The 8,796-nt window shown below is 40.0% G+C and overlaps 1 protein-coding gene across 1 annotated transcript in view; it reads left to right on the top strand.

The window, feature by feature from the left end:
* Positions 1-1,142: 1,142 nt before the first annotated feature.
* cplx2 (complexin 2) overlaps positions 1,143-8,796 on the top strand; it is a 41,134-nt gene continuing 33,480 nt past the window's right edge. The window contains exon 1 of the mRNA XM_017690054.2: positions 1,143-1,224. The gene's annotated coding sequence lies outside the window, so the exon portion shown is untranslated. The remainder of the gene's footprint in view (positions 1,225-8,796) is intronic.

The following is an 8,796-nucleotide window of genomic DNA, read 5'->3' as shown; positions in this document are numbered from 1 at the left end:
TTTCAGGTGTTGTGTTATAAATCCCATTTCCTCTGTACCTTTCAATCATGTTTCCACTCTTGTTTTGGAAGCTCTGTTTTTGTTTATTTTCTTTCCTTTTGCAAATGGATTATTTTATCTGTGATACCCTCAGAAATACACCATATGGACAAAAGTATGCGGGCACCCCTCCCAAATAATTCATGTTATTCAGAGACAAATTCATGTTTTCTAGAGTGACAAATAAGGCTTCATTATCCGCCAGTCTGGTGGACGAACCTTGTTTTGGTTGATGCCAACAGTAAAGTTTGGTGGACGTAGAATAATCATCTGGGGCTGTTTTTTAGGGTTTGGGTCCCTTAGCTCCAGTGAAGGGTAATGTTAATTCCACTGCATACAAAGACATTTTTGACAGTGGCTTCCAACTGGAACAGAAGGCCCTTTTCCGTTCCAGCATTACTGTGCCCCTGTGCACAAAGTGAGCTCCATAAATATATGGTTTGGTGAATTTGGTGTGGATGAACTCCAGTGGACTCCATTGTACACCTTTAGGATGAACTGGAACACTGATTTTGAACCAGGCGTTCTTTTGACTGAATGGACACAGGTTCCCACAGACACAGTCCAGAATCTCATGCCTTTACAAAAGAGTGGAAGCTGTTATAGCCACAAAGATCCAGGAATGGGATATTCTACAAAATCATAAAGGTGCAATGGTCATGTGTCCACATACTTTTGGCTATATAGTGTATCTTGTGCTTGCACAGCTTTTAATGGAAATTCCGACTTTGCCAAAGCACCACGTTGTCACACAGTTAGTGTGTGTTTCATTTCCACATTATACAGTAGATCAGCACACTTATGGTCAAAGTAAAGTTGCGTGAAAGTGACTGTGCAGTGATATACTCTACTCCTGTGGGAATCACGTTGAATGAAACAGTTTCACTTTATTTTTTCAGTGTGTGGTGCAATATGTTTGCCCTTATTTGCATAAAATAACTTGTTGTTTCAGCCCCACGCAGGATCGCCTTCATTTCCAGCAGCTTTTTGTTCCACAGTCTGGAGTGCGGGAGCGCTGCTGGAGAGGGGGGCGGTAGTGACGAGCAGCCCAGAGGAAGGGAGGAGGGAAGGAGGGACGGAGGGAGGGAGAGAAGGAGGGAGGAGGGAGGGGGAGGCTGGAGACCGTACAGGAGGAGCAGTCTCTCGAGTCACACACGAGTGAGGAGGCTGGAGCCGCGAGCCGAGGTTTGTACACGGTCCATCCTGCATGCTCTTTTCATCCGCAGCCCGATTTAAAAAGACAAACGAAAGGCATTACACGGGCGCGCGAGCACGAGCCGCTGGTCTTTCACGGCTCTATTACTGGTCAGCAGCGCGCGCTCGCTGGTTGAACGCTGCAGTGGTGCGAACTCGCCGACGGATGCGGAGGGAGGGTTGGGCATGCAGGGTAAGGCGTGATCTGTCAGTTTCAGCTCCATGTTGCAGGAGGTACATGAAGAACATACTACAAGTGAACCGCGAGCGCTGTGGGGTTTGTTCCTCGCGCTACGCAAGCGCGCTGTTGGGGATCGGAGGGCTAGAGGAGGGTAGGAACTGATGATCTCGCGGAAAAAAAGAGCACGGAATGTGCAGGTGCAGCCGGTGCTGAAGGTGTCTGTGGACGAGGGGGTTGTTGATTTCATTGTACCGCCGGTAAAAGGCTGATGTCCTGCAGCAGAAAGCCTGGCTGCGGGGGGAGGCTCTGTGCTCAGTGGGCTGCACTCTGTCAGGAGGCTAACATTGCTGTTTCCTCAGGGCTGGGTTTATCTCTGGCTTTACTGTATCACGTCTTAAATAATTGATTTGGGGCTGCATTGATCTCTTCACGTTCAGCTGTGAGTGTGTAGTGTGACTTCTTAATAAAGAATCAGTGGCACGTGTGGTTCTGAACAGGTTAACGTCATGACAGGCACTCTATTAATTGATTGATTAATTAATGAATTATTGTCATTGATTTGTTTTATTTACGTATTTATTGCTCTGGTTTAGTCTGTGTGTGAAGTCTGTGTAATATGCACCAAAAGGAGCAGATGAAAGAGATACTCGAGTGTAATCTCTGTGTTCATAGAGGTGATTACCCATACAACCTTTTCCCTCCTGATGCTGATACTGATTCGGGGTATTGGCTGATGCTGGAAACTGGCCAGTCCTTTTTTCTTCTTCAGTTTAAAATGTGTATATCTTACATAAGACGTATTTTGGGATCAATCATATGCGTCTAATTTATTTTAGGGCAACAAAGTCTTATTGATCCCTTTCGATATATTAACGATCCCTTTTATCATCTCAAAACCACCCAAAAATCCACTTGTTTAACCCAAAAACGAAGGTGCTAGAGAGGGTTATTTGCCATAGCAGAAATGTTTTAGTCCATTAAGTGGATGATTCTTTAGAAAACCATTCTTCTAAATGGGTAAGCCTGAAGAATCTTCTTTTGCCTTTAAAGTACCTGCGCATGATGTAAAGGCTAGGAAATCTTAGACTGGTAAAGAACCTTTATGTGAAGGTTCTTTATACCTTTTACAAGGTTCACAAATCTTATTTTCTTCAGGGAACTAAAATGATGAGCCATGTGGCTCCTTTTTTAAAGAGTGTACGTCAAATTGATGAAAATGTAAAAGTCTTAAATTGTTAAATGTGTGAAGCAAAACAGAATTGGAAAAGCTCGCACACACTGGGCTTTTATTTTGACATGCTGCGGGGCTTTGTTGAGAAACGCATTGTGCATTTCATGTTTGCTGAGAAATATTAATTTCATAACACAATTGCCTGCTATTGGAGCTTTCAGTTCCATTAATAAAAGAACAAAGTGGGAATTTGACGTATATCACATTTGGAACAACCCCCTTCCATTTTAGAATGATTGTGTCTAAGAAACAGTATTGATAGTATTGATAGTAGCTGGGTCCAGTCGGCCAATACCTCATCCGTTGTGTCAGATTGATTCATCGCTAAAAACTATCGACACATTTCCTTGTGCTTAGTACAAGAGCAGAAAACCCAGTGACTCGAGTGTCTGCCTAATTGACTTCTATTATAAGGTCTTTTGAGTGAACAGGTTTTCTGTTCTTGTCTAAATACAGCAGAATTATTTTTCAATGTAATCAGTTCTGTACTACAGATGTGGCAGATGGAGATTAAGTTGAATTTTTTTGAAGTATTCCTTTAATACTGACCTGCAGACTACATATACAATAACAGAATACGAGATCTTTCTAGGACAGAAAAATGCGCTGAGGTTAAAGAGACAGTAAAGCATCACTTCCCCGTGCAACAGCAGCACTAGTTTCTAATGGGGCTTTGCACACTGGATGCCCCAAATGCACATTACTGTTCTATACCCCCAGCTCCTGAGGCACAGGCAGAATCATGCATAGCCTCTGACCATCCTTCATTTGCTTTCTCAGAGAGGGAGAACATGCTGTCATGGCTGTAACCATGTCAGAAAAAAAACACTGAAGTTGTGATTAATGTGGTCTACGCTGCAGCGTGCACTCATGTGTACAGTTCGCTCAGTGAAGGTTAGCGAGGGCGTACAGCACATTCAGATTCACATTCGTCAAACAGGTCTAAATGGCCACACTATAATTAGCACTCAAATCGTAAAAGCTAATCTGGAAGATGAAGCCAGATAAGAAGGAAAAAAATATGTATAAGAAAATGTTACAAATGAATAATGCAGTGTGTCAGCCTACGTCTCATAAATAGGTAAATGCCATGAAGAAGGCTTTGATCAACCATTTGAAGGCAGCAGGCCAAACACTTCTGTATTGCTTAAGAATACGCCAAGAATAACAGCCCTGTGCTAACAGAGCAGGGTTATTTTCACCAGCCCTTTATCAAGATCAAGAGAGTAGAGCAATAGGACAGATCTGCAGCAAAAACAGAAAGTGGCTGTATAAACCTTCAAATCCAGTAAAACCTGTGAATGTTTAGTCACTGAACATATGTCTGGAACGTTTAGGCTGCTAAGAGCTAATACAGCTTTTGTCGAAGATACAGGATTCTCGGTTTAAAGGGGGATGTCCATTCTTCATAATAAGTTGATACGGTGTAAACAAAGTCATTCAGGGTGGTTTGACGTGAAATGCTCAATGGACTTGTTGTGGAGTTGTTCACAGTATTGGTGATAGGAACCAGGCATCTGAAGCATTTAATGCCGTAAAGATATGTGCATCACATAGTTATTACATGAAATGGCTACGGCTACATTTCTTGTTAAGATTTTGGCCTAAAAATGTATTTTTCTTACACTGTCTTAATTCTCAGGTACCTTGTTTAATAAACTGTGCTTGCATCTGCACAAAAATAGAGCTCTGAGACTGCTAAGAGCTGGCCACATGGGCAATAAAATACAGCTATTGTCAAAGATATAGTATTCACTAATTAAATATTTCTGATCGCCTAAATCAGTTGGAGTGAAAACACAGAAAGTCATAGAAAAATCTTCAAATCCACTAAATTCTTAACATGTGTAGATATGGAACTTATGTCTGGAACATTTAGGGCACTAAGAACTGGTCATGAGGGCAGCAAATATACGTTAAGATGTAAACACCATTCTAGAATCAGAAATTTTCACAGTATTGGTGATAGGAAGCAGATGTCTGAAACATTAAATGCTTCTAAAAGCAATATCACTAAGTTGTTATGCTAAATGGTGACTAATCACTTGCCTACACTAATATGTGTTTTGAATTAAAGTTCTGGCCTTACACTGCTTTTTTAATTGCTTCTGGGTTTCATTCTCACTTCTATTTTCAAGCCTAGCCTCCAAACCATAACCCCCATGCTATACGCATGGGTGGAATAGAGCCCTTAGGCAGCTAAAGGCAGGTTGTGAGTGTATCAAAATACAGCTATAGTCAAAGACACAGTATATGTAAATATGTCAATTCCACCAATTAATGCAAAATTCTGATTAAGAAAATCTATGGTTTGCTGTGAAATTTCCCATTCTAGAGAAATTTAAAGGTAATGGTAAGAACCAAAATGGTAAGGGATACATGCACTATATTATTTTACAGCCTTTTTGTATTAAGATTTTGGCTTAAGACATATTTGTTCATAGAAACTCTTTTCCTCTGGTTTCTTCTGTGTTTCGTTCTCAACTGCATTCTGAGCTCAAATTCAAGCTCTATCTCTAAACCATGTTGCCAGTGCTGTATCACTAAGCTGCACTTGTATTTGCCCCTGCATGAAAATAGAGCCCTTGGGCCGCTTAGAGCTGGTTGTGAAGGCATCAAAATATAGCTATGGTCCGAATTTATCAAGAACACTGATCTAAAATCAGTTCATGTAATAACCTTTCTTCTATGGAATGGGCATAAACTGATTCCAGTTCAGCATTCCTACCCTGAAAAGACTAATATTGGCCAAAAATACATTATTTGCAACTTTAAGGGCTCATATCCTGGAAAACCTCATTTTCCTGACTTATCCACCACTTCAGCCTATAGCAGTTTAGCTACACCCATTCAGGCTGAAGTTATAAGGAATGTTTCAGCCAGGACTGAATTAGGCTCGATACAGGCAGCCAGTCAGAACAGAAGTCATTAACATACATCAGTTGTAACGGCAAAAGAAACGCCCTGATTTATTCTAAAGAATAAAAGAGATTGGAGGAATATCATGGAAATTGTTTTTGGTATATAAATTCACACAAATGTTATAAGTGAACTTAAGGGTACAAAATAAAATGGAAGACAAATGTGTGATATGGGCCTGTAAAGCCTGAATTTTAACACACTGAACGTACACCTGAAGCATTTAGGCTGCTGAGAGCTGCTCATGTGGGCAACAAAATACAGCTACGATGAAACATGCATTATTTACTGCTTAAACATTTGAGGTCATCTAAATGATCCAGCTAGAGCTTGCTTTTATAAAGACCATCACTCTAATTGGGCTTTAGATGTCATATATGCTGAACATGCTCACGCATGTGCCCAGACTTCATATGATATGATTTATAACTACAAAGCAGGCCAAAGAGACAAAATCGTGTTAGCGACATGCTGCTAATGTGTTGTACATGGCAGGTGAGGAATGGCAGGCTGTGACTCCTTCTCTCTGTGTTTTGTTCTGAAAGTCATCAGCACTGGCCTAGCAGCAGGGAAAGAAATCAAGTGCTAAATTATTCATGCTCTGCACAAAAAAAAAACAAAACAAAAAAAACCACAACCTTGTCAAGATGTAACATGAGCTTTTTTCGATTCACTTTTTCGGTAGGCTACGATGACATTTCGTCCACAGAAATGCCTCAAACTTGCCGGTCTGGCAGAAAGTGGCCAGGCGGCTAAGGAGCTTAAAGGAACTCAACAGGTGTGGCAGTGACAGGTCAGCAGGAGCACTTTTAAAAAAGCCTTTTCACTCTTTTGTGGCGTATGCAATTCTCTTTCCTCTGCTGGGCTGCTGCAGATTAGAGCATTTGGCGACTGCGAGCTTGATGCCTTTTTGAAGCCTTCCACTGTAGTTCATTAGCTTGGCTACTTGAGATAATCCAGTAAGTGTGAAATTGGCAGCGGATGGTAAATTCCTTTTTTTTTTTTTGGAGATCAGTTCAATACAAGAGAGAAATAAACTGGCTGTGCTACTGCTTTCAACAAGTAGTCATGTTTGCTACCTTTGATTGTTCCCTTTGTATCTTCTATGTGGATGAGGAGTGGACTTGATTCTCTGAAGATTTTAAAAAACGGATGCCAGTGACACCATCTCTGGCAGTGGTGAGATGTTAGAGAAGTTGGCTGTAATTGAAAAGACCTTTAATCTAGCAAAATGGTATGGAGATAATGCTCTTTTGGACTGCCTGCTCGCGGCAAGCATTTCAAATGAGAGCTTATCTCCCTTCCCCAGATTCTTCCTCCTTCTAAGTGGTTAGCTCCTGGGCAGACGCACATGGACACTGAGCACTCTTCAAACCCACAAAAGATGCTTCAGCTAGCTAAAAGCCCCAAAAGTACAGGTCATCAGATATGAGTTTTGGAGGTCAAAATCACTGTTTACTTGCAAATGTTCTGGTATTGAATTATGTTTTTAATATGACGTGCTATGAATTGTTATTTTAATCTCAAATCTCTACATCTACAGCTACTGTTTAGCTATTGTGATTAGTTAGTCCTCTGTCAAGTAAGACTTTAAAGGGGAATTCCACTGATATTTCAAAAGTTCTGCATAATTAAACCATTAAGATGTAATCACAGTCAGTCAGAGTGGTTTTATATGACATGTTACATTATAGAGAAACTTACAGAGTCAGAATTGTTCTCAATGAAGGTGATAGGAACCAAACGTTGTTCACAATGGAGGTGATAGGAACCAGATATCTAAAGCGTTTCATGATGCTAAAAGCTTACCTGAAATGATCATAAATAATAATCAAAATTCTTTTTAGATTTACTATTATTAACATTACATATAAAAAGAAGTACACATGTGTAGGTTCACTGGTGGTTGTATTTGGCTATATCTGCAATGCCATTGTAAAGAAAGCTGAAGTAAGTTGCTCTACAGTAAAGCATTTCAGATCAAACCACTCTGAATGACTTTATATCTCAAACACTGAAATATATAATCTTGAAACCTTGATGGAATTCCCCTTTATGTCCAATATATATAAAATTCTAATAACGTTTGCTTACCAACTAACCAACACCAGTAATACTTATACAGAAGCCCTAACATGCTTTACAAAGGACACCAGTTCTACTCCTATTGCACAGATGGACGAACATCTTTTACATCTTTTTTACCTTAAAAGCTGCATGTGGTGTGTGCAGACTGTCACTCTTCATGTAATAATCTTATAAGACAGATGTAGCAAACTTGTTTATTCGTTTGTTTATTTTCTAGGATTTATATTAACTGCTTGCTCCTATTCCCACAGTTTCATACTCAGAAGAAGACAAAACAAGACGTTAATTAGGCTTCTTGTGCAGGCCTGATAGTCAAAGTAGGGCTTAACACAGATTAAAGAAGAAAAAAAAAAAGATTTTAGAAGATGAAAAAAGGGCAAAAATAGGACGACACATACTGGTAAATAAAATGAGACTGAGACCTAAAATAAATAGGTAATGATGTGCAAAAGTGCTAATTTAGGCTAAATGACTATTAAAACTGCCTTTAGTTGATGAGCTCATTAGATCTGCCAGATGGAGATGAAGTTCTGTTTTATAACAGGGAAGGTGTTTCGCATTTGGAGGAACTAAGTGTTGTCTGTCTAGCTCACTGCCTTATGTCCCTGCCTAAACACAATACTGAGAGCTGTTATCTACTTAATAAGCAGACGCCTTTGTGAATATGCCTTGCCAATAGAGTTGGAGAAGGCTGTGCAGTCCTACTGATCTGAAAGCGCTTCCTAGACAGAAGAATCGTCATTGCAAGCTACATGCTGCATACTGTAGTGCCTGTAATGTATGTACTGATCCACTAGATCTGATTCTGTAGTTTAAGACCTACAGGTTTAGCTCTTAGTGTGGCAGGTCCACACATAACTTACATAAGCAAATCTTAAGCTGTCCTTATTGATTTGTTGCACATTTCATATTTGTTGATGCTTGTAGTCTTTATATATGTTACAAACATCAAATGTTACATTTGATAAAATAAGAGGCAGGAGGTAAAAATCAAAAATTGCATGGGACTTAGACTATAACCTTGTAGAACCCCATAGTGAATTATTTTGCCCTCACAATCTTGCTTATTTTTAATAGCCCTTGTGTTATTTCACTTTTTTTGGTCAATTTTAGTTTGAAAAGATGTTTATGGGGAGAATCCAAA

Source organism: Pygocentrus nattereri, chromosome 8, assembly GCF_015220715.1.
Source record: "Pygocentrus nattereri isolate fPygNat1 chromosome 8, fPygNat1.pri, whole genome shotgun sequence".
Classification (NCBI taxonomy): Eukaryota; Metazoa; Chordata; class Actinopteri; order Characiformes; family Serrasalmidae; genus Pygocentrus; species Pygocentrus nattereri.
The sequence above is the reverse complement of the archived record's forward strand: the minus strand, read 5'-3'. Positions and strand labels throughout refer to the sequence as shown.